Genomic DNA, 24611 nt, shown 5'->3' on the forward strand with positions numbered 1-24611 from the left:
AGCTTAGAGTCAGAGAATGTGACATTCCAAAAATAGCCTTTCATGCTTGGTAAGGTTACTTTGAATTCCTAGTCATGTCCTTTGGTCTTACCAATGCCTAGCAGCCTTCATGGACTTGATGAATCATGTATTCAAGCAGTACTTATACATATTCATCATAGTCTTCATAGATGATATTCTGGTCTATTCCCGCAGTGAGTGTGATCATGCAGAATATCTCATAGTAGTATTGCAAACTCTTAGAAATCATTAGTTGTTTACCAAATTTAGTAAGTGAGAATTTTGGCTAAGGTCAGCAGTATTCCTTGGTCATATCGTCCCTAGTGATGGCATTAGAGTTGATCCTCAAAAGACAGAAGCAGTAAGAAACTAGCCCAGACCTATCTCTGCATCAGATATTAGGAGTTTCTTTGGTTTGGTTGGCTATTACCATCGGTTTGTTGAAGGATTTTGGTTTATTGCATCCCCTATGTCCTGATTGACTCAGAAAAAGGTTCATTTTTAGTGGTAAGATTCATGCGAAAAGAGTTTTCAGGAGTTAAAGACTCGACTCACCTCAACTCCAGTTTTGGCTCTTTCGGATGATTCCAATGAGTTCGTAGTGTATTGTGATGTATCCATAGTAGGTTTGGATTATGTCTTCATGCAGCATGGTAAGGTCATAGAATACGCCTCCAGACAGCTTAAGCCCTACAAAAAGAATTATTCGACTTATGATCTTGAGTTAGCAGCCATAGTTTTTGCCTTAAAGATTTGGAGGCATTATCTATACGGTGTTCATGTAGATGTGTTCATAGATCATAAAAGCATTCAGTAGGTAGTCTCTCAGAAAGATCTCAATCTTCATTAGAGAAGGTGGTTAGAGCTCTTGAAAGATTATGACATGATGGTCCATTATCATCTGAGCAAGGCCAACATAGTGGCCAACACTCTCAGTAAATTGTCTATGGGTTGTGTTTCTCATGTTCAGGACACTAAGAGAAAGCTAGCTCAAGAAGTCCAGCAGCTTTCCAGACTAGGTGTCCACCTAGTAGATTCAGAAAAGGGTAATTTATGGGTTCAGAGTAGTGCAGAATCATCCCTAGTCTCCTAGGTGAAAGAAAATCAGGATAGAGATACCAATCTTGTGAAGTTGAAAGATTCAGTCAAAGATCAAAAAGTAGAGGTTTTCTCCCAAGGGGAAGAAGGTGTTCTGCGTTGTCAGGGTTATTTTTATGTCCCAGGTATAGATGGCTTAAGGCAACGAATCCTTTAAGAAGCGCACGGTGTGTGCTACTCTATTCATCCAGGGGCCACTAAGATGTACCGTGACTTGTGAAAAATCTATTAGTGGAGTAGGATAAAGAGAGATAGTGCAGAGTTTATGGCTAAGTGCTCTATATGTCAGCAGGTTAAGATAGAGCATTAGAAGCCTAGTGGGTCCATGAAGGAGTTCAATATTCCTACTTGGAAGTGGGAAGAAGTTAACATGGACTTCATGATGGGTTTTCCTCATAATTGTCATTAGCATGATTCATTTTGGGTCATTGTAGATAGAATGGACAAGTCAGCTCATTTTCTTCCAGTCCATACCTCCTATTCAGCCAAAGATTATGCCAAACTCTATATTAGGGAGTTGGTCAGATTGCACAATGTTCTATTGTCCATTGTCTCTAATAGAGGTACTCAGTTCACCTCTTATTTCTGGAAAGCATTCCAAAAGGGTCTTGGTACCCGAGTTCATCTCAGTACAACCTTTCTTCCTCAGATTGATGGTCAAGCAGAAAGGACTATTCAAACCTTGAAAGATATGCTAAGGGCGTGTGTAATTGATTTCAAGGGTAGTTGGGATGACCATTTTCTTTTGATTGAGCTTGCATACAACAACAACTATCATTCCAGTATTGAGATGGCTCAATTTGAAGCTCTCTATGGTAGGAGATGCTGATCTCTAGTCGATTAGTTCAAAGTTAGTGAGACCTCAGCTATAGGGCTTGACTTAGTATTCGATGCCTTAGAAAAAGTCCAGTTGATTAGAGAAAGATTTTGGGCTGCTTAGAGCCGACAGAAGTCTTACGCACATTTGCATAGAAAAGATCTCGAGTTTGAGATTGGTGTTCATGTATACCTGAAAATCACTCCCATGAAGAGAGTGAAGAGATTTGGCAAGAAGGGAAAGCTCAGTCCCTGATATATCGGTCCCTTCAAAATTCTCAGTTGTTTCGGCAAGGTAGCTTATGAGCTTGAATTGCCTTTTGATCTAGGCTCAGTCCATCCAGTGTTCCATGTCTCCTTGCTAAAGAAGTGCATAGGTGACCCAACAGTTATAGTACCTATAGAGGGCATAGACTTTCAAACAACCTCTCTAGCGAAGAGATTCCAGTCAAAATCCTTGACTATCAGACTAGCAGACTGAGGAACAAAGAAGTTCCTCTAGTCAAAGTTCTTTGGCAGAATCAGTCCGTTGAGGGAGCTACTTAGGAAGTAGAAGCAGACATGCAAACCAAGTATCCTCACCTCTTCTCCGCTAACTCAGACTTAGCATAAGGTAATAACTTTCCTTACAGATTATTTATGTTTCATGTCTAAATTTCAGTTACAACTTGACATTCATTTTCAAGCTCATATTCTCATTATAAACTCAGTATTAAATTATCATTGCATATCCAGTCATATTTTCATGCATTATGCCCATCATGTATTCATGCATCAGATATGCATCCTCATTATGAGAAACTTAGCTTATCAGAAATCCCAGTCATGCATTCATGAATCAGTTATGTATACATCAGATATGCATGATCAGTATGATACATTCAGTTTATCAGTCATGTCAGTCGTGTAATCATGTTACACTTATTCGTGTCCCATATGTACTTAAGTTATCATTTCCCCCCTCTCAGTAAGTTTTATTCGAGGATAAATGTTTCCGGGGGGAAGATATTGTAAGGCCCCACAAAATTTCTAAGCTTAATTCAGTCCTTTAAGCTTGTCAAGGGGTCCTAGACTTAAAAAACTCTAGCTAAGTTCCTAGACTTAGCTTATTTTTGGCCTTCGAAAGTTGAAAATATCATTTCACTACCTTAATGTTCTTTAATGGTCTGTATGTTTGATAATTCATGATCATAGAGGTCAATAGGTGTTCCCGAACAAGTTTTGGATTTTTTGGACCTCGATTAGACCACGTTTGGTGCCCCAAAACAGTGGACCAACGCTATCTTGGCACACTGTGTCACTCATCGTGTTGGTTAACATTGTTGCAGGGACTGCTAATAAAACTACTGAGGCTTGGCAAGATCATGGCGCGATGCATCGGGTATCTCATCGATGCCCAAATTCAATCATTAAATGTTCATGTTTTTAAGGGCAAAACGGTCAATTTTTCACCCCTATATAAATCCAATAACACGTAATTCAACCATTTTCACCCAAAATATACTAGTTTCTCTTAATTTCCTCAAGAATAAGTTTAGGATTTTCAATTGCGGATTCAAATTCAAGGAAATTCCACCATCAAACTTCGTAGAATCAAGAACTAAGGTATGCATAGTGTTCATTCATGGATTCCTTCCATCCATGAAGTTCAAGAATCAAGTATTAAATCATGTATTATGAATATTTTGTTGTTGGTTGATTATGTTCATGAGATTATGATGATGTGATTCCCAAGCTGGAATATTTATGTGTTGTTCATGAAACTTTGTTAATGTGTGACTTGAAATCTATAATTTTAGTCGATTCATGGAGTTTTAAACTGATACTTTGATGATTATGCCTATGCTTTAATGTTGTGCATGCAAGGTGTTTGATAAAATGCCTAAGGGACTAGAAATTATGCATCATAGCTCAATTGTGACCCAAATGATAAGTGCATGCTTTACCCTTATGATCACAATGTCTTCTATGATATTGTTGTGCATTATAAATGTTTTATAAAATGCTCATGAGACTAGTTGATGAAATTATGACATGTTTATATGCTTTCTCATTCATGTATAAGATTATGATAACCATGTACTTCATGAAATCCCCAACTTATTAATTGTAGATTGTTGATGTTGATTATGTATTCAAGAATGTCATGCCTTGTTAGTTTCCTTCTATCGAATCATAGGGGTACTAGTACCTAACAATTTAGCTCTGTGCCTAGAGCCAGTGTCATGTTTTAACGATACTCTAAGTCAAGCCATGCTCAGTAAAATTTTGTCAGACTCATAACTTAGGAAAACTCAGAAATCCTAGTAATCTCAGAAATCTCAATAACTCAGTAATCTCAGTAGTATTCCGCTAGTTAACGGAACTCACTGAACCCAGTCCAGTCCAGTTCAGTTCAGTTAATTATTTTTTAGTGTCTATTCAGATGGGAGTAGAAATTAGCATCGAGTGAACCCAAGGATGAGGGCACACACTGTCAGTTGAGGGCGTGATCCTTAGAAACAATCCTTGCGTTCCAGAACTATGTAGCCAGCACAGGTTAAGACATCAACACTGATAGATGAGGGTTGATGAGGTGGATTAACACTGTCTTTACCAGTGGCACGCTATTGACACCCTTTTAATTAGGGTTACAGATTGGACCCCAATTCAGCTATAATGCGCTATTTGAGGAATGTCGGTTAGATGACTACGTCCCACAGTTACAGTCTCAGTCTCAGTCTTAGTAATAGAACTTAGATAATTCTTCAGAATTCAGGACTGTCAGCTACAGTCAATTCAATATAGTACGAAACCCAGCTAGTTCCACTAGAACCTAGACTGTCAGACACAGTCGTTCAGTATCAGTTATTAGTAACTTATGTTATCAGTATTCAGACTTAGTAGCCAGTATCATCAATAATTCAGCTACAGTCACTCATTCACGCATGTATTCTCACATTTATGTTATACAGTCAGTTACCATTGTTCATGCATTTAAACACTTTGCATTCAGCCTACCTCACTTGCATACCAGTACATTCAATCATACTGACGCATTTGTGCTATGGTATTTTTATAACATAGGTTCAGAAGCATGAGCTCCAAAGCATTAGTAGCATTCCAGTCTCAGCAGTCAGAGTCAGTAGTGGGTCCTCATCCTTCTAGGACATGATCATTACTTTATTTCTTCATAACTTAGTTTATTTTAGTATTTGAAGTTAGTTGGGTACATGTTCCATCAACTACTTATTCAAACAGTTCAGCTTTAGAGGCTTTTCAGACCACAATATGCTCAGACATTTTTGTTTCAGCTATTTTTGGTATTGATATACCGTACTTTCAAATGTTATTTTTTATTAGTTTTGAACCTTATAGCCTTTCAGCCTTTATTTCGACATTTATACAGTATATTATGCAGTGCTCAGGTACAGATATCAGTCATGGGTTAGCTTGTGGTCCTTCGGGGTCATGAGCACCGTGTGATAGTTTGGGTGTCAGATTCGGGGTGTTACAGTAACACGCCCTTATCCTGCCAATGTCATAGCGTGGCACGCTAATGTGTAAAAAGTGGCCAATGTTCTCTAACTATAAATAGGACACTTCACCTTTTTTGTAAACATCTTGGATTACCTTAGGGCATTGGAATACACTTGAAGAGGCTTCATTTAAAGTTTTTAATCCTTTATTCTATTTTACTTTTGGTCTCTTTAGATGAATTCATTAAATATGATTCTTTCTATGTGCATGAGTAGCTAAACACTCTCATTGGGGATTAAGACCAAGAATATAATCACTTTTGCTTATAATTAAGTTGGTTTATGTTATTATAGTTGTTGGTTTCTCATGCATACTTGTTTTAGCTATTCTATGGAGTCGCGACTCTTAGGATAAATGCATAATTCTATTATGAGCCCAGAAGGAGGAACGATAGACTATAACACGGGATATATGGGATAGGATCAAATTATGCAAGGGATTGAAGTTATGATTTGCATTTAGGATAGGAATATACCAAATTCTCCCTATTTTGTACAAAGATGGGAAGAAATAAAAAGTCATTTAGTTTAGTTCTTGCATCCCTACTCAATGATGTAGTTATAAGGCTAAGTTAGATAGTTGATTAGAGGCCCGAAAGACCGTAATTATGTTATCAACCCAGTGAATCAACAACCAAGGTGATTAAATAGACCAATGATGTTATATACCTAAGTAGGATTGTTCGTAGTGCCTTAGCCCTAGGTTTCTCTCCATTATTATTCAAGAACTTTAATTTGCCAGACTATTTATGTTTACTTTGAGTTTTTTTACCAAACACTTTTGTTAAATTATCACTTATTTAATCTTCATAGTGAGGCTAAAATAGGATAGATGTTTGACACAAGTCCCTATGGGATCAAACATTTTACTACTTGGTGGACGTACACTTACACGTGTACTTAGACGCAACAATGTCATCATTTTAATCCGTAGGATACTATTAGACACTTGCTCTTATACCAACAATACAGGTGAACCAAGAACTCTTATTCTAATTTGTCACGACCCATTTTTTAAGTCACGATAGTGCCTACATTATCCCACCAGTAGGTAAGCCAAACCGTAGCTCACAGCTAAATACAATGGGCTAATGGTGAAAAAATGGCATAACTGCCTAAAATATGTAAGTAAAGGCTTACAAACAATGAATCATAGAATAATAATAAGACAGAAGATAAATAAGAGAAATAATAACATCCTAAAACCTAGTAGTGTCGGTACAAGATCCACTAAACCAAAAGAATACGAGTACTAACATAGTCAAATATACACCAGTCTTAAAAATAGAAAGACTTAGCAAAATCAAAAGAAAGAGAAAAGGTCAACTCCAGCGTCGAGAGCTCACCCTATATCTAAACTCTATGTATGATCGTAGCATTAACAACGGCTACTAGTACTCAGATCTGCACCAAAAAGGTACAAAAGTATAGTATGAGTACTAAAGCCACGTGTACTCAGTAGGAATCATTGACCAACTTAGCTAAATCATAATATAAATATAATAAAAATGTGAGATAAACAAGAATATTCAAGGTAAGAGGGAAAATCGAGAATAATACTCCAAATATTGTAAATAAATAGTTGGAAGAACATTACTAAAGAAAAAATAACTATCACTTCAAACTGGCCCCTATAATCAAGAAAATACAATAAAGTAAATAACCCAATGTAGGACCCCATAATACCAGAGGGTGCAATAACAGAGTATTAGTAATCAAATTTATATTAATTACCTGTATCTCAAAATCATAACTGTGGATCCTACCACACTGTAAACTCCAAACTCGAACCGATTCCATAACTATCATAAATAACCTCTTGTCGGACTTGATCATAACTCGTATGATTATTTTTTGGACTTTAACCAAAACAAATTTAATCATCTTACAGACTTAAACCGGAACTCATGTCATGAATAATGCTGAAATCGAATTGGTCTTAAGATCATAAATTGCCGGACTAGAACTGGAACCAATATCATCTCCCAAGTATTAATCTCGCATAAAGGATCATCTATCTAGAATCTTATATCCCTAAGATGAACATTTAGATGATGTAACGCGCCTATAAAGTCTATAAAGAGCAAATAGTAGTCTTGGCATAAGGTAGCTCAGAGGGGCCCACTTCTAAATCTCAAAATCCATTTCAAGGAAATTTCTATCTCGAGCTAGGTGAAGGTATCTAATTTAACTAATAGATATTAAATAAGACACATTTTAGTCCTAAGATAATAATCCATAATAATCCACCTAAAGAATGAATATCTAAGTCCATTATGCATAATTTAGGATTTTTTGATTGGCTAAATGATCCAATTCACGCTAAAAGCAACTCAGAGTACTAATTTCTATCCCACATCAAGAATATTATCTTACATATACTACATTTTATCCTAATATATAAGAAAGGTAGAGATAGCCTACCTGGACGCCAAAAAAGCCCGCTAAAGTCTGCTAAATCAAAGATTTTCTCTTCCAAAAAGCTTTCGTACGATCCCATGCTATCTAAATAACAATCTACTCATCAATATGAGAACAACAGTTACCATATTTTATTTTTATAATTTAGGTCCATAATCACATAAAAATTTCATATGGGGCCCGCTTGCAGAATCTCACTTTCAAAATTGTCAACACGTCCCTCTATGCTCAAGAAATATTTACGCTTAAGAAAGGGTAAATTCTAAGTTTAATTGATGCTAAAACTAGCCCTCCAATAATCTAGGTATTTTAGAAATATATTGGGGAACTATCCATGAAATTAACAAAAACTAACCAAGATTTTGATGAAGTAGTGAGAAACCCGAGCTTACAATCACCCCAAAATCTTTAAATAAATGCTTCTCCATTTTCAAACACCTTCTAAGGCTCCAAGCTTTTGAACACGTAAGGAAATAGGGAGAAAATAAGGATAATGGGGCAATTAATTCCATCCAGTGTCACGATCTGAGGCTACCCCCTAGTCATGACAATCGTTCTTATGGTCATAAGTGACCATAAGCTAACCCATGAGCTAGTACCTACTGTGAGCACTGAGTAAACTGATAATAAACAATATATGCAAAAAAACAACTAATAATTCCATAAGGTTTTAAATACTAAAAATTTATTAAATCATAGATCTAAAATATATGAAGACATACTGAAAAGACTGATAAAACAACTGGTAAACCGACTAACTATTTGACTATCAGAAAAGCCTTTAACTGACTGACTGACTTTGGAGTTGATGGGAAAGAGCCTCAACTAACTCCGACTAAATGGAAATACTGAACTACTAAAGTAAAATGAAATGAAAGATTCATGTCCTTGATAGATGTGGAGTCACCACGATTCTGCTGCTGATAATCTAAATTGTCTAAGCGCGGTTAGGAAACTACACGTTTGAACCTATGATATAATATATCATAGCGTGAAGAAAAGTATGCGGTAAGTACTTTGAACGTATTGGTATATGAGATGAGGTTAGGCTATAATGCAAGGATTATTTGTGTATGATATAATGATTGGCTGAATAGCTTGAGATAACTGAGTATGCATGCATGAAAACTAAAATACTGAGAATGCAAGACCAAGCATATAATGTTTCTGAAAAAAATCTGTAAACTGAATTACTGAAATCTGATAACTAAATAACTGGAAGTCTGTATGCAATGGTCAAGAAAACCTAAACTAAATTCTACACTGAGTACTGTGTTGAGACCATGGGAGGTATTATGTAACCGACATGCCCTAATATGAGCTAATTTGGGGTCCAACCTATGCCCCAATTAGAAGGGTTTCAGTACTATGCCATGGGTACTAACACTGGCTATGTGGATCCACTCAACTATTATCCCGAAGGACTAGGGGGTCAAACCCAAAATGATGGGTGACCCCTGAGAAGAAGTCAAGCCTAAATGACAAGTGACGCCTCAAAGGTAGTCGAGCCTAACTGATGGGTGAATCCTCATATCCTACGCTGGATATGTAGTTATGGAATATAGGCATTGCTAATAATGACTTTGCCGAACTGATGGGAAAACTACCATTCCTAACTTCACTCAGTGCTAAATCCTACTCCCAACTAAACTAACATTGATTACTGGATTGAAGTAAGCTTAACTGAACAAACAACTAATCATAACAACTGACTGAATGATAATGCTTATAGTATATCTGAATTCATCCAGAAGATACTGAAATTATGTAAACAACTAAGTATTGGGTGGTCATAAACCTCCAGCATTGAATGTAAAAAACAATATGGATATATAGAAGCTTTAAAACCATAGTAAGGGATCATTGTTCAAAATCATCCTCTTTTGCATTTCATCAAACACATGCAGATTAAGACTTTAACATGGGGATGCTTTTAAACATGATGATATACCATGATTTCATGATAGAATATAATTTAGGTAGTTAACGTGAAGATTTCCAACATTCAAGATGTGTAAGGGCTCATTCTATCGAAAATACTTGTAAACATAACTTATAATCAAAATCAATAAAAACATCATGGAGATAATTCAAAATAATCATGTAAAAACTCATTATTTAATACTAAAAAGAGATTCTTGGCCTCCATGGGTGAAAAGGGCCCATGGAAGAACATCAGACATACCTTAAACCTTTATGCTTGAAAGAAGAAGAATAATCTTTAAGATTTCTTTGTTTTTCTTAATTGGAAAACTTAAATTATTGGTTTTCTTGGAGAGTAGGTAATTTAATTTGATGTTCTTGGAAGATTATTAGGGTTTGTTTTTTTAGAGAAAATTAGAGAATATGGGCAAATAATGCCTTAACTGAAGCTTTAATTCTTGTTTTTACGAATTGAGTCAATAGGAAAAGACATAACTGCCCCTCAAGAGATTAAATTCATAGTTAGAATGCAGATTAAAAGGGCCCTGTGATACAGTGAGTGTCTCATCTCTATAAGCAGTACGACGTGATGCTATTGTGGTGAGCTGCTAGAATCAAAATCCAAACATGATCCAATCCTCATTCAAAAAATCTAAAACTTCCTCGAGCATGCTCCTTAAACCCCTGAATATGAATTAACTCGAAAACCTATGTCTCAAGGTCAAGAAAACCAATTTAAAAATCCTCAAAGTTAAGAGGCCAAAAATAAGACTAAGTCCCCAACACTTAGTAAAATTTTCAAGTTTTAAGCCTCCTATGCATGCGACTAGGAGATGAATCGAACTAAGAATAATATGGGATATTACAATATCTCCCCTTGTGAACATTCGTTCTTGAATGAGACTAATTAAGCAAAGAGTTTTGAAATAAGACAATTGAGATCACATACTAAACATGCATAGCTGGAAACATGATTACATGACTGAGTCTGAAACATAATACATGAATTAAACTGATTTCGTGAATACATGCAATGACATGGAATAGTTATAAGACTAAGATAGAAATGAGAGAGTCAACTTATGAGTAGCCATTACTTTAAGTTGGATCTTGATTCGTGAAGAAAATGGAGAGGTTTAGGACATGGTAATCCAAGGTATTACAATATTCCCCAAATGATATTAACTTGGCTAAGGTACTAGAAGAGATTGAGATGATGCAAGGGATACTTACAGACTGGATCATGATGGAATATCTAAAATATGAGACTGATGCATAAACTGAGCTAAATTTGCAGATTATCTAGATGCAAATATTTTGCCTTTTGGAATATCCATATTCATGAGACTTCGAATAGTATGACTAGATGGAAAGATGGAAAACCATAGGAACTTGTCTGTCTGACTACTAGACTGAATTATTGGATATATGGACAAAATTATACTGAAAGCTTATACTCAACTGGAGTATTTCTTCAACACTCTTTCTAAGAAGTTCTAATAATAGTAGGGAGAAAAGAACTTGGGCAATATATCTATATCTCTGTAACATGGAACATAGGCCTATGAAACATAAACTGGAATTGCTATGCCTTAGACAATGCAACTGCTACACTCAAGCTTAGACATACTCCTCAAATACTCCCTCAACTATATATTCCGCTTTAATACCGCACTTCACTCGAGGCTATTGAAAATATTCACATGGGAACTACTAACTCTATCTACTGAAGTCTAAGTTGAACTAAATTCTCTCACTATGTTCAAGACTACTCAAATCTACAATTGCACCCATAACACTGTAATACTTGTCAAAATCATGAATTCAATACACCCTGCATTTTCACAACTTTTTATATCATGAATAATTCTTCTTACCACTTCAACAACTAAATTCAACCTCCTACTAGGAATGTACTAATGCATAATGCACCCATGCACTTATATACACCAACATGGCATTCAAGCCTATTATTATAACCACACATAAACTTCTAGGCAACAACCCATCAAATCATCTTTTCATACTCTCTAATACTTCTATCATTAAAAACTTTCATGCGCTATTCTTAAGAAAATCACACATAAAATTTCAAAAAGCCATGATATATATTGAAAACTTGGCCTCAATTTTACTCCACACTTATAAACTTAGATCAAACAAGCATACAACAATCTTTCCCTTATAGGAAATATTTACTCTCTCCAATCTAAACAACTTCTTATCACCACTGCTATTTCATAAGGAGAGGCCACTGAAATGTTAGAGCATAAGGACCTGAAGTATAAAAGAATACTATGCGTAACTTGGACGCTTAACTAAGGCCTGAGAAATAGAGTATCCATGACCTAGATTAATTAGACAGATAAAACTGAGGATATAAATGACATAATCTGAATTTCACTAATTATTAAGAGAGTAGCATGGGTACTGGAACTGAACATACTATAAAGCATGAGTACACGAGCATAGGTTACATGACCTGAGTTTGGAGTTCATAAATTTCATGGAATATAATTCGTACAACTGAGAAAAGTGGAACTCCTTTTACTAAGAACATAAAGCGTACATGATTCTATGAAAGGTGCGTGAATTTGAGCTATGATCATGGAACTAACATGTAAGGCATGAGTATATATCATGATAACTGAAGTAAAAATACCAAAATAAGATGGGTTGGGCATTATCCTCCCTTACTACTATTCTACAATGGTTGGCATCACTGCGAGAATATGAGAGCCTGACATGGTTACTCATTCTATTATCTCCCCCTTAGCTATAAGACATCACTCTAAGTCTGTGGGACACTTTTGATAAACTCTAAACTGAACTAAAACCACTTTACTCTAAAGTTCAAAATATGATAATACTCATTAGTAATAAATTTACCCTAAAAAACTACACTTGAATGTGCAAAGCCCACTGTTAATACTCTCTTCTAAGGTACAACTCTTAAACCTTTGTAGCCCCAATAGTCATCACATAATAACTTAAACACTTACTAACTTAGAATGTTCATGAGTATCACTATACCATTAGTTCAGACTATCAAGAATTTCAACACTACTTTTTATTAGCTCAATCTTCAAAGACTCAAATATAGATTCAAACACTTAATATGGATAGCCCCAAACCTTTAATGAACCCCACTAAATTCTTTCATATCCTACTAATATCACATCTTTAAATCATTCCCACATCATTATACTTGATTTTGAATCAATAAACATAAATCCATTCATACACTATTTCAAGCCTTCTAGTTCACCTATCATACAACTAACCCCATGGATACAAAATCTACTAAATTCAGATAATAATATCTCTATTTTACTACTACTAATCTCCTGGATTCGTACTTCTAACTCTGGATCATATGCTATCATAGGATTCTGAGGAGGGATCTAAAAACACATCCGACCCCTAAGCACTAAGGTGCTACCCCTCTATTCAATGACTGCTTCAATGGGAAACTGAAACCAAACGACTTTGTTCCTGTAATCAACTAATGTTATTTTTTGGGATACTGTAATTGGTTAATTTTTGTACACCCGTTTGGATATAATAGACTTACATACTGGGGTAGACACTAAGAAAGTTTCAATAGAGTTCTGGGACTAACACCAAATTTGATAGCTATATAGGAGTTACAAAAGAAAGTAAAGATCTGAGGTCTAATAAAACATACACATGACGATAAAACACTTGTAACATACCCCTAATCACATCAAGAAAACATTCCTACTCATGATGAGACTGGAGTGCATACAATCTGTTTTGGCGCTGACTACTGGTTACACTAGAAGGAGCGTCCTATTGAGTTAGGCGACCGACTGGAACTTGAGAACGACTATAATGACTTTACTGACCAACCTGTAGGCATTCTCAGACTCTTTGGCCTAGCTTGCCACATTCAAAATATACATTACTACCAGCTCTACACACACCCTTATGATTCCTACCATACCCCCCACAAAGCAGAGTAGTACAACTATTGCTCATGCTACCTTGGGGCCTAGATCCTAGTGCTCTATCCCAATTGTCATTCCTGAACTTTGGCACTAGCAAACAATGAAGCTGTGGCTGAGAATTTTTGATGGAACTGAGAATGGTTACCACTCTCTTACTTGACTTAAAACTACTTATTCTGCCCCTTTTATTCTCTCTAGGTTTCTTGTCCTCACTCTATTGAGCATGAACCATAACCCTAGATTGGATAACAACTTGATAATTATTCTAAACAACCACTCAATATGCTAAGGTAGTAAAGTAACTCTAAACTTGGCATGAGAGACATGCTCACTCAGGGGATATTCCTGAATAGGCGAATTGTGTAGGCTATTTCTTGTTCCTTCTTTTGTTATTTATTTTGAGAGGTATTTCTTATAAAAAAAATAAAGGATAAGTAAGAAAGAGAGTATTTATCTTATGCTTATTTTCATAAAATAATTATTGAAATGAGGGAAAATTTTCCTAAAATATCATATAGCCTCCTATCCATAAGTGTGGTACTCTTCACACCCATGCACAAGACTCTACTCAATGCGGCTTTTTAGACTCCCTAGGACACTTTAAAACCTTAGGCTCTGATACCATGTTTTTTCATGACCCAAGGCGACCCCTAGTCACAACAATGATGTTTATGGTCATAAGTGACCATAAGCTAACCTCTGAGCTGGTACCTACTATGAGCACTGAGTAAACTGACAATAAACAATATATTCAAAAAAGCTAATAATTCCATAAGTTTTAGATATTGAAACACGATTAAATTATAGATCTAAAATGTATGAAGACATACTGAAAACACATATAAAATACACTAACTATCTGAATGTCTGAAAATCCTCTTACTGACTAACTGTGGAGTTGATGGGATAGACCCCAACTAACTCTGACTAAAATGAAACACTAAACTACTGAGATAAACTGAAATAAAATAATCATATCCTTAATAGATGTTGTTGTAAGCTGAAATCTTTAAGCGCAGCCAGGAAACTGCACGTCCAAACCTATGATATAAGACATCATAGAGCAAAGAAAAGTATGAGGTTAGTACTTTAAATGTATTGGTATATGAGATGAGTTTAGGTTGTAATGCAAGGGTTATCTGTGTATAAAATAATGACTGGCTAAATAGCATAAAATTACTGAGTATGCATACATGAAAACTAAAATACTGAGAATACAAAACCAAGCATATAATATTTCTAAAATAATCTGTAAACTAAATTACTGAAATCTGATAACTGAATAACTAGAATTCTTTATGCTATGGTCAAGAAAACATGAACTCAATTATGCAGTGAATACTGTATTGAGACTGTGAGAGGTATCATCTAACCGACATGCCCAAATTTGAGCTAATTTGAGGTCCAACCTGTGCCCCAGTTAGAAGGGTGTCAATACTGTGCCATGGGTACTGATGTGTGAGTAGATGCTAATGGAAGTAAAAGAGTTGATTTCTGAACAGGCAGAGAGGAAAGTATAGCTGACAACTTATCTAATAAGTTGTCATCCTTGTGATAAGCTATTAGAGTTGCTGTCAACCTTAGATAGAGAATGGGCTTCAGCTAGAATTCATGACGACATCTATAATAAGCCATCAGAAATGTGATAACCCGCCAGGCAATTCATTAGGCTTAGGCAGGGAATGGATTTGAAGTGAAGAAGCAACGATAATTCTAATAAGTAATCACATGTCTGATAAGCCGTCATGTGTCATCGTCAACCTAAGGCAGAGATTGTTACAAGTAAAGATGAGCTGATACATTACTGATAAGTCATCAGATTCTTGATAAGCCATCACACACGTCGTTGTCTGTTCGAGAAAATACTGTGATCTATGATTTTGTTTCCAAAATTAGGCTTGAGTATTTAAAGCATATGTTAGGGTTTTCTAAGAAAAAGGGGGGGAACTGACGTATTTAGAATATCTTCTCTCTAGTTTTTTGACTTGAACTTTACAATTATTTTTGGAGAGATTATTACAATTATTTTGGGATTTTCTACTGTGAATCAAATTTGAGAAACACTTGTTGCTATTTATCTTGCTGTAAGTTCATATATCAAACTATGAATTCAACTCGTTGTCTTGATTATTTTATTATGAGTAGCTAAATTCCCTTAACCCGAGGTATGGCATCTATAGGTTTGGGTTTGTAACATAACTAAGTGTTCAAGATTCAAACGGTGGTAGAAAATTTTTATTAATTCCATTATTTTATACTCTGACTATTGGTTGCAAAAAATAGGCCTTGCTTACTGGTGATTTGCTTGAGATAAGAAATCAACCCTAGTGAGAAGTGAATTATCAACAGGGACTTGGAAGCATCAAACTTCCATTTAATAACTAATGTTGTACCAAGATTAATTAACTTGAGATAACATCCGATTATAAAATATAAATTCCCTAAGTTTGAGAGAATTAGGTAGTTAAATGTCCAAATAGGTTGAGAAACATTTAGACATAACTTTGATAAGGATAGTCTGTTGTTCCTACCTACCACAAGAATCTTGAACCGTTACTAGCCTCTATCAAATCCCAATACCTATAGTGCACATAACTCTGGTTTTCCTTATTATATTAATTTCAAACACTGAATTGAGAAGTAATTATTTTTTATCTTTTCAAAACCCCCATTCACATGAAACTGATAACTATTAGTTGATTAACTCGCAGATAACTCAAATTCACACTATATTTCCTGTGGGATTCGACCCCAACCTAGTTGGATTACATATTAACGATGATCACTTACATTCTCGTAAGATAGGTATAGTTTAAACACTATCAAAAATGGCACCATTGTCGGGGAATACAGTTTTAACTTGAAGTTGTGTGCGCTAATTGACTGTTTGTCAAGTTTCCTAGTTTTACATTTATTTGTTGTTTTTGTTTGCTGCAGGACTTTTGTGGTGCATTCCAAGAACTAAAAGTTCTGGAGACCCATTATTACCATTTAATCTGGAAGCGCGACTAATCGAAAGAATAGCAGACCAGCAGGAGGCTAACAGGTTAGTAGCCTTAGCTAAAGCTCAGGTGAATATGCAGAATGATGGTCAATAAGTAAGGCATCCAAATCCTAAGGATAACGACTTGGGAGATGAGGATTTTCTAAACCCTGGTAACCCAAGGAGTGCAGAGCAAATAGCTGCACCAGTAAAGCATAATGCAAATAAAAACCATCCATTCCGAGAAAGGCAAGATCACCAACTAGTCCAGTATGACCTTAATAATGATGATGATGGAATGGATAGAGCAGGTGCAATGGGTGCAATTATTCCTCCACCGTTAGCATCTGGGGAGAAATTCAACATTAAAAGTGCTATGATTCAACTCCTTAATTTGAAGGGGTTGTTTTGTGGCCTTCTGGGGATGATCCAAACTTGCATCTGGTGAACTTTGTCAGCATTTGTAAATCTTTTGATAAACCAGGAGTAGGTCAGAATGCTATCCGTTTGAGATTTTTTTCATTTTCTCTGTTTGGGGAGGTAACATTGTAGATTAATAAGCTGACACCTGATTCTATAACCAACTGGAGGTAGTTGAAAAGAGCTTTTGTAGAAAGGTTCTTTCCACCTTCCAGGAGGGTACAGTTGAGGGATAAGATTAGTAACTTTAGATAGCTCCCAACTGAAGCCTTGCATAAAACCTGGGAGAGATTAAAAAAGAAGCTGATGTAGTGTCCGAACCACAACATGACGGACATACACTTGATGGAGACTTTGTATAGGGATCTTAACTCTGTGACAAAATTGATTGTAGATAATGCTTCTGGTGGTTCATTTACTGATCTTACATCCTCAGAGGCTTCAGAAATGTTTGAGAGAATAACCAAACATAGTCGGACATAATATACCAGGGACTCGGTGGTAGCAAGCCCCACTATTTCTGTTAGTATGACTGCAGAACAATGCAGAAGAGAAGAGGAGTGTGATCAAGACATAGCTCACCTAAAAACACAGATGGACTTGCTAACCAAGCATTTACTATTAGGTAAAACTAAGAAAGTGAAGGATGTGGGATCGCATAGTAAAATGGAGTCTAACTTAGAAGAAGAGACGAACTATGTAAATAATCTGGGGGGATTATGAAGCAATAGCCAAGGAAATCAAGGTCGGACTTATTATGACAAGGATGGATATAAGAACTAGGAGCAAGGTAATTGGAGGAGAAATAATGATAGGAGTGGGTTATATGTCCCTCCTGGAAATAATGAGGCTTCTACAACAAGTTCTGAAAAGATGTTCCTAGAGGACATGATGGCTTAATCGTTAAAAAAAGTGGAGGCTACCAACTCAGGGGTGACTACCATGTAGACCAATCTGTCCTCTATGAGTCAGTTTGTAAACTTGAACTCTGCTTTGATCAAACAGCTGGAACAACAAATAAGTCAACTCTCCGCAGTGGTGAACCAGAGGAAGAGTGGAATATTACTAAGTGATATGGTTCAGAATCCATAAAGTGATGGCTCATGTATGGTAATTATCAATAGGAGTGGTAAAATATTACCTGGCCCTTCTGTGGGAAAAGATTTGATTGAAGATGTGACTAAAGCAGATGATGAACCCAAAGAAGAATGTCCAGTGGAGTCTGGGAAGCTAAATAGTTCTGAAGATGCTCTGAAATAAGGAAAGGAAAAGGAAAAGAAAGTAGTGGTAAAAATCTCCTAAGAACACCACCTCCCTTTCATCAAAGATTGAAGAATAAGGTTGACAACATGAAATTTATTGAATTCATGGAAATATTAAAGCAATTAACGATAAATATGCCTTTGGTGGAGGCACTCGACCAAATGCTAGGGTATGCTAAATTTATGAAGGACCTTTTGATGAAGAAAAGAGTGATGAGCTATGAACCAAAGCATAATCTCCATCATTGTAGTGCCATTTCTACATGATCCTTAGTGCAGAAGAAGGTCGACCTTGGAGCATTCACTATTCCACGTACAATCGAGCCTCTCAATTTTGCTAAGGACCTATGTGATATAGGGGCGAACATAAATCTGATGCTGCTAGCTGTGTATAAAAAACTATGTTTGGGAGATCCTACCCCAACAAACACGAGATTGGTGGAGGCGGATAGGTCTATAAAATAGCCAGTGGGAATATTACATGATGTATTGGTAAAGGTGGCTGACTTTATACTTCCTACTAATTTTTAGTCCTAGACTGTGAGGTGGATTTTGAAGTACCCATCATTTTGGGTAGACCATGCCTTGCTACTAGGAGAGTAGTAGTGGACATAGAGCTAAATGAGCTGAAGTTCAGGTTCAATAACAAAGAAGCAAGATTGGAAATGTACTCATCCATTACACAAGAAAAGGTGATAAGTGTCTTCTCAATCATGGATGTGTTTTAAGAAGAGGGGAAAGAGGTAGCAGTATGGTGTCTTGATGAAGTCTGAGTAGACAAGATAACCGAGTCGTGCCGCGACATTAAATCAGGCGCTATTGAAAGGCAACCCAAAATTTTTATTTTTAAATGCAAGTTGTTTTAATTTATTTAGATAGGAAGCATAATAAACTGAAGAGGTATGCAGGGGTCTAGCTAAAAATTGACGAATTCAGCTAAGGGACCCTAATGACAAATGTGACGAGTTATCACAATTGTGATAAGTCGTTATATATGTTGTCAGAAAATCCAAAAGAAGGCAACACTCTGCCTAAGGTTGACGACATCTGCAATGACTTATCAGAACATCTGATAAGCTTTCAGGTAATCTTGTGCCCAAATACTAAAATAAATTTGACCCAGCCCACAGTCAAACCTTTTCAGTTTCCCGCGTATCTCCTTTCTTTTGTTTAATTTTTATTTCCTTCCATATTTAGTTTATTTACTTACTCTTTTCAAAATTAATTCCTTATTAAAAAAAATAAAAATATTCTTCCCTGTAAAGTGTGGGTTTGGAATCAAGATCAAGAAATCTTCTTTGATCTACTACTTCCTCTTACTTACGTAACAAAGTGAAGTTGCCTGTCAGGTATGCTCATAACTCAACTCTCCTCTTTATTAGGTAACTGATGCAATTGAGATAAATCTTAGTTTCGAAGGAAATGAGGCAAGCTTAACATACCATTGTATGAAAAATAGAATCTAGGGTGTACAGTGATGCATTGTGCATAAAAACCTAGGGCTTAGCTCAAGAACACAACTCCATGTGATTCTAAGAAGAAAGTGAATTGATAATCAAGACAAAAACTGAGTTGGAGTTTGTATTCTAAGCTTATGACGTGTTTGATAATCTATCACATTTGTAACGGCTGATCAGACTATGTCATCACAAGTTGAGAAAAATAAGCTTGTCCAGTTTAAGGCTGACGACACGAATGAGAAGTTATCATATTTGTGATGACTTATCATAACATGTCATCACAACTTTGATCTGATACAATTGTGAACCTTTTTTTAGGGATACATAATTATAATGACTGAAATTCTTAAGTTGGATGATCATGAGTGCAAATGAGTGCTTTCTTTTGCTACAGGTCTTATAATGGCACCCAAAGTAAAAAACTCCAAACCTACAAATAAAGTGACAAATAGGAGTGTACCTCGAAGACTTTTCAATGAGAAATCTGATTATGAGGAGGAGGAACCACTATTCAGGAAGCAAAGGAAAAAGAAAATCCTAAAAAAGCCTTCGTCACCTCTACTAGTTGAGGTGGAGGAAAGTGAAAAAAGTGGTCCTAAAGTAACAACACCACCTGATAGAACAGCTTCTGAGTAGCCTGAGTCTGAGTATTCTGAGTCTTGGAAGCCTTAGTCAGAGCATGCTGAATTTGAGCAACCTGAATCTAAGGGGCTATCATCTGAGTCCCCTTATGCTGTGCAATAGGATCATGAAGAATCTCTGATTCGGGGAACTCTGGTAAATAGAAGAATCCCAGGGTCTAAGATAGTTCTAGGTGGCAAATTCCCAAGGCACAAAAAATCTTCAATGATGGACTTCTAAGAACTAAATGAAGGACCATTAAAAGGCCAATCTTTAAAGAAAAGAAGATCATCAGTACTGGGTTGAGAAGATATCCTGAAGTGGAGCAGAAATTTTGAGACTACGACTAGGGATGGACCGTGAAAGGAGAAAGCTCATTTTTTCCTACACTAGTTCGGGGGTTCTATGCAAACTATCGGGCGCGATTGGAGAAAAAGTGCAAACAAGGGGAGAAATCAGTAGATCAACCCTTATTGGATATAGTTTTAGTACGGGGTGTGATGGTGGATCTCTCAGAAAAAACAATCAACAGATTTCTTCATGGTCTCAAATTTACTACTTAGTCCACTTCACCTACATTCTACACTTTGTTGAAGCATCGTGCAAATCAACGATATTGGTTAGCCACTATCATAGCTGAAGGAAAACCTGCATGACTGACCAACCCAAATAAAAGGATTTTTAAGGCCTCCCTGCCTTAAGAGACAAAGTTCTGATGGGGTATAGTGCACATTCATTTGATGCCTACTGAGGGAGATAACATCCTTGGAGATGATAGAGTAATACTGGTTGCAAGTCTTGTGGCTAAACTTAACTTGAACTTTAGAGAAATCATTACTGAGGAGATGAAAATTTGGGTCTCAAGGCCTGATACGGCATATCCTTTCCCTTGTCTAATTATGAGGTTGAGTAAAGCAGCCAATGTACCTGAGGTTGTAGGGATAGATGACAAACTGCCTATCAAGAAGACCCAAAACCCTATCCAATATGATGAAAATCAATCGAAGCTGACACTTGATAGAGGAGCAGGGTTGCAACAGATCCACCAATTATAGATACCAGCTCAGCACCTAATGTAGAGGTGCCAGATTCAGACACTACACCACTGATATCTCCAGTACTAACAGACTCAGTGCCTAGAAATAAAACAAATCCTCCAGCTGTTGTGTTTACCATAGAATTTGCTTTCAACCTAATAAATTTTAGGAGATTGGAAAAATAAGCCAAGTGGTGTGAGGCTCAGCTACCACTTTTTGCCAAGCAATTTTCCTCTGTGGTAGATAAGAGGATTAATGCCGCACTTAAGCCCTTCTGAGCCTTGCCCAGTTTGATTGATGAGTTAGAAAACCATTTCAATACACGGTTAAGAGAAATGTCAAGCTCAGACCTTGCACAATTTAGATCAACCCTGGATAAGGTAAAGGTAGATGTTGGAGTATTATAGCAGCACCAACTTATAGTGTTGGAAGACCCTACTGTTGATGAGTCTAAGGGTGATATCCCATTTCTTGATCTCACAGGGGATCCAATAAATAAAAAGAAGAAGAAAGGCGAGAAAAAGGTAAGGGTTAGAGAGAAAGGCCTAATAGCAACGAAGAAAGAAAAATGGAGAAGAGGGCGAGAAAGAAGGCTGAAAAAGAGGAGACGAAGAAGGCAATGATCGAGTCTGTAGCTGACAATGAGAAATGGGAGGAGTCCCTACGAGCGAGAGCCATAGGTGCCTCAACTAGTAGGCCTCCAACAATTGCTAGGCCAGATGTGTCAGAATGGAGGGAGGCTCCTATGGAGATAAGGTAGCTGAGGATGCAGCAGCAGGGTCAGGGACCCATGATTCCTATGCTTGATCTACTCCAGCTATACCCTAACCCTTAGGTTAGTTTTTCTTTGATTTTATGTTGAGGGTGTAGGGTCAGTTATTCTTGTAACATTTTGTAGTTGACTAGGAAAAATACAAGTAACTGAGGCAGTTAACGTGGTTTTGTTATTTTGTGAACACCTCTCAAATGGTCTAATTGTTTAACTGTGTAATTTGTTTCTAATTATGACCACTGTGAGTCTTGTTATGGTATCAGTTCTAGTGACTTGATAATCATTGCTAAATAATTGCATGAATTGGATAAGTAGTAACTTGTGATATACTTATGTGCCATGTGCGTGTGAGATCTTACTTAGTTCCCTTTGTATGTTAAATCTAGAACTTGCCCAATTAGTCTTACCTAGATTGAAGGATAGGGGTTAGGAAAGGATCATAGGCTCTTTTGATATTAGCCACTTTTAGCCTAAATGACCTTCCCTGTATGCATAATATCCCTTGATCCCTATTTTGAGCATGAATAGCCATTTTCTTTTTTCATACCTATCACCGTCTCATTTATATCATAATGAACCTGTTTTGGCCCTGGTCCTCATTGGACACTGTGTACCTTGACTTAGGCAAATGGTCTAAGTTGAGGGTGGCTATCATAGGGTTGTGTAATGTAAAATGAGTATGAATAAAAGTAGAATAAAAGACAAGAATAAAAAGCTGGGTGCGGTGGAAAAGAACAACAAAAGAAAAGTTGTGAAAAAAAGAAGTGATTGTAAAAAAGACTACACCCATCCTGAATATGTATGATCAAGAAAAAAGAAGAATAGAAAAAGGTTAATAAGTGAGACCCTAGAAGCTAGTGTAGTGTCAAGGAGGCTTAGTCACTTTAAATATCATCGAGTATCATACCAGCCCCTAGCCTACATTACATACTAAAGAAAAGACCTATAGTGATCCTAGCTGACCTTTCTAAAAATCTTGGAAATAAAAATAAGGTCAAGCCTATGGTATTTGGCATACATTTATTGGAACTTCATTATGAGAGTGAGTGTCTTTTTATTGTACCCATGGTTACATATGTGATGTCTGATATAAGTCGAGTGGGATTTCTTTGTAGTTGCTAGTTGCTAACTTATTTGGATAGTGTAATCTTGGTACATGCATAGTTGTTGTTGCTGACTTGATGCCATCTCTTGATTCCTGTGTGTCGTATTGTTGTTCTTTAATAATATGCATAGTTGTTGTTTTTAAATTAATTGACCTTGGAGATGGTGAAGATGTGTTGAGATAATATAGATAGTTGACTGCCGAATGTACTCTGTATCCTCTTGGTTATGTTTTAGTTGCTTAAGGACAAACAATTGTTTTAAGTTGAGGGTGTTGATGTGTGAGCAGATGCTAACAAATTTAAGGCTTTTAACTAAGAATAATTGCAAAGTCTTAAGCAACTTTTATCATATTTGATTGTTTTCTATTTGATATTGCAGTAAAAGTCAAGCTGCAAGAGAACTAGCAATAATGGAAGTAAAGAGTTTATTTCTGAGAAAGTAGAGAGGGAAGTATAGCTGACGACTTGTCTAATAAGTCGTCAGCCTTGCGATAAGCTATCAGAGTTACCGTCATCCTTAGATAGAGAATGGGCGTCAGCTGGAATTTGTGACGAAATTTGTGATAGGCCGCTAGAAGTATGATAAGCCATCAGGATCATCTTTAGGCTTAGACAGAGAATGGGCTTCAGCTGGAATTCATAATGATATCTGTGATAGGCTGTCAGAAGTATGATAAGCCCTCAGGCTCATCATTAGGCTTAGGTAGGGAATGGGATTTGAAGTGAAGAAGCGACGACAATTCTGATAAGTTGTCATATGTATGATAAGCCATCATATCTCATCGTTAACCTAAGATAGAGATTGTCAAAAATGAAGAGGAGTTGACGACATTCCTGATAAGTTGTCAGACTCCTAATAAACCATCACACACGTTGTCGCCTATCCGAGAAAATACTATGATCTATGATTTTGTTTCCATAATTAGGCTGAAGTATTTAAAGGATATGTTAGGGTTTTCTAAGAAAAAGGGGAGGAACTGAAGTTTTGAGAATATCTTCTCTTTAGTTTTCTAACTTGAACTTTACAATTATTTTTGGAGAGATCATTACAATTATTTTGGGATTTTCTACTGTGAATCAAATCTGAGAAACACTTGTTGCTATTAATCTTGCTTTAAGTTCATATATCAAACTATGAATTCAACTTGTTCTCTTGATTATTTTATTATGAGTTACTAAATTCCCTTAACCTGATTTGTGGGA

Source organism: Capsicum annuum, chromosome 10 (assembly GCF_002878395.1).
Source record: "Capsicum annuum cultivar UCD-10X-F1 chromosome 10, UCD10Xv1.1, whole genome shotgun sequence".
In the NCBI taxonomy this organism is placed as follows: Eukaryota; Viridiplantae; Streptophyta; class Magnoliopsida; order Solanales; family Solanaceae; genus Capsicum; species Capsicum annuum.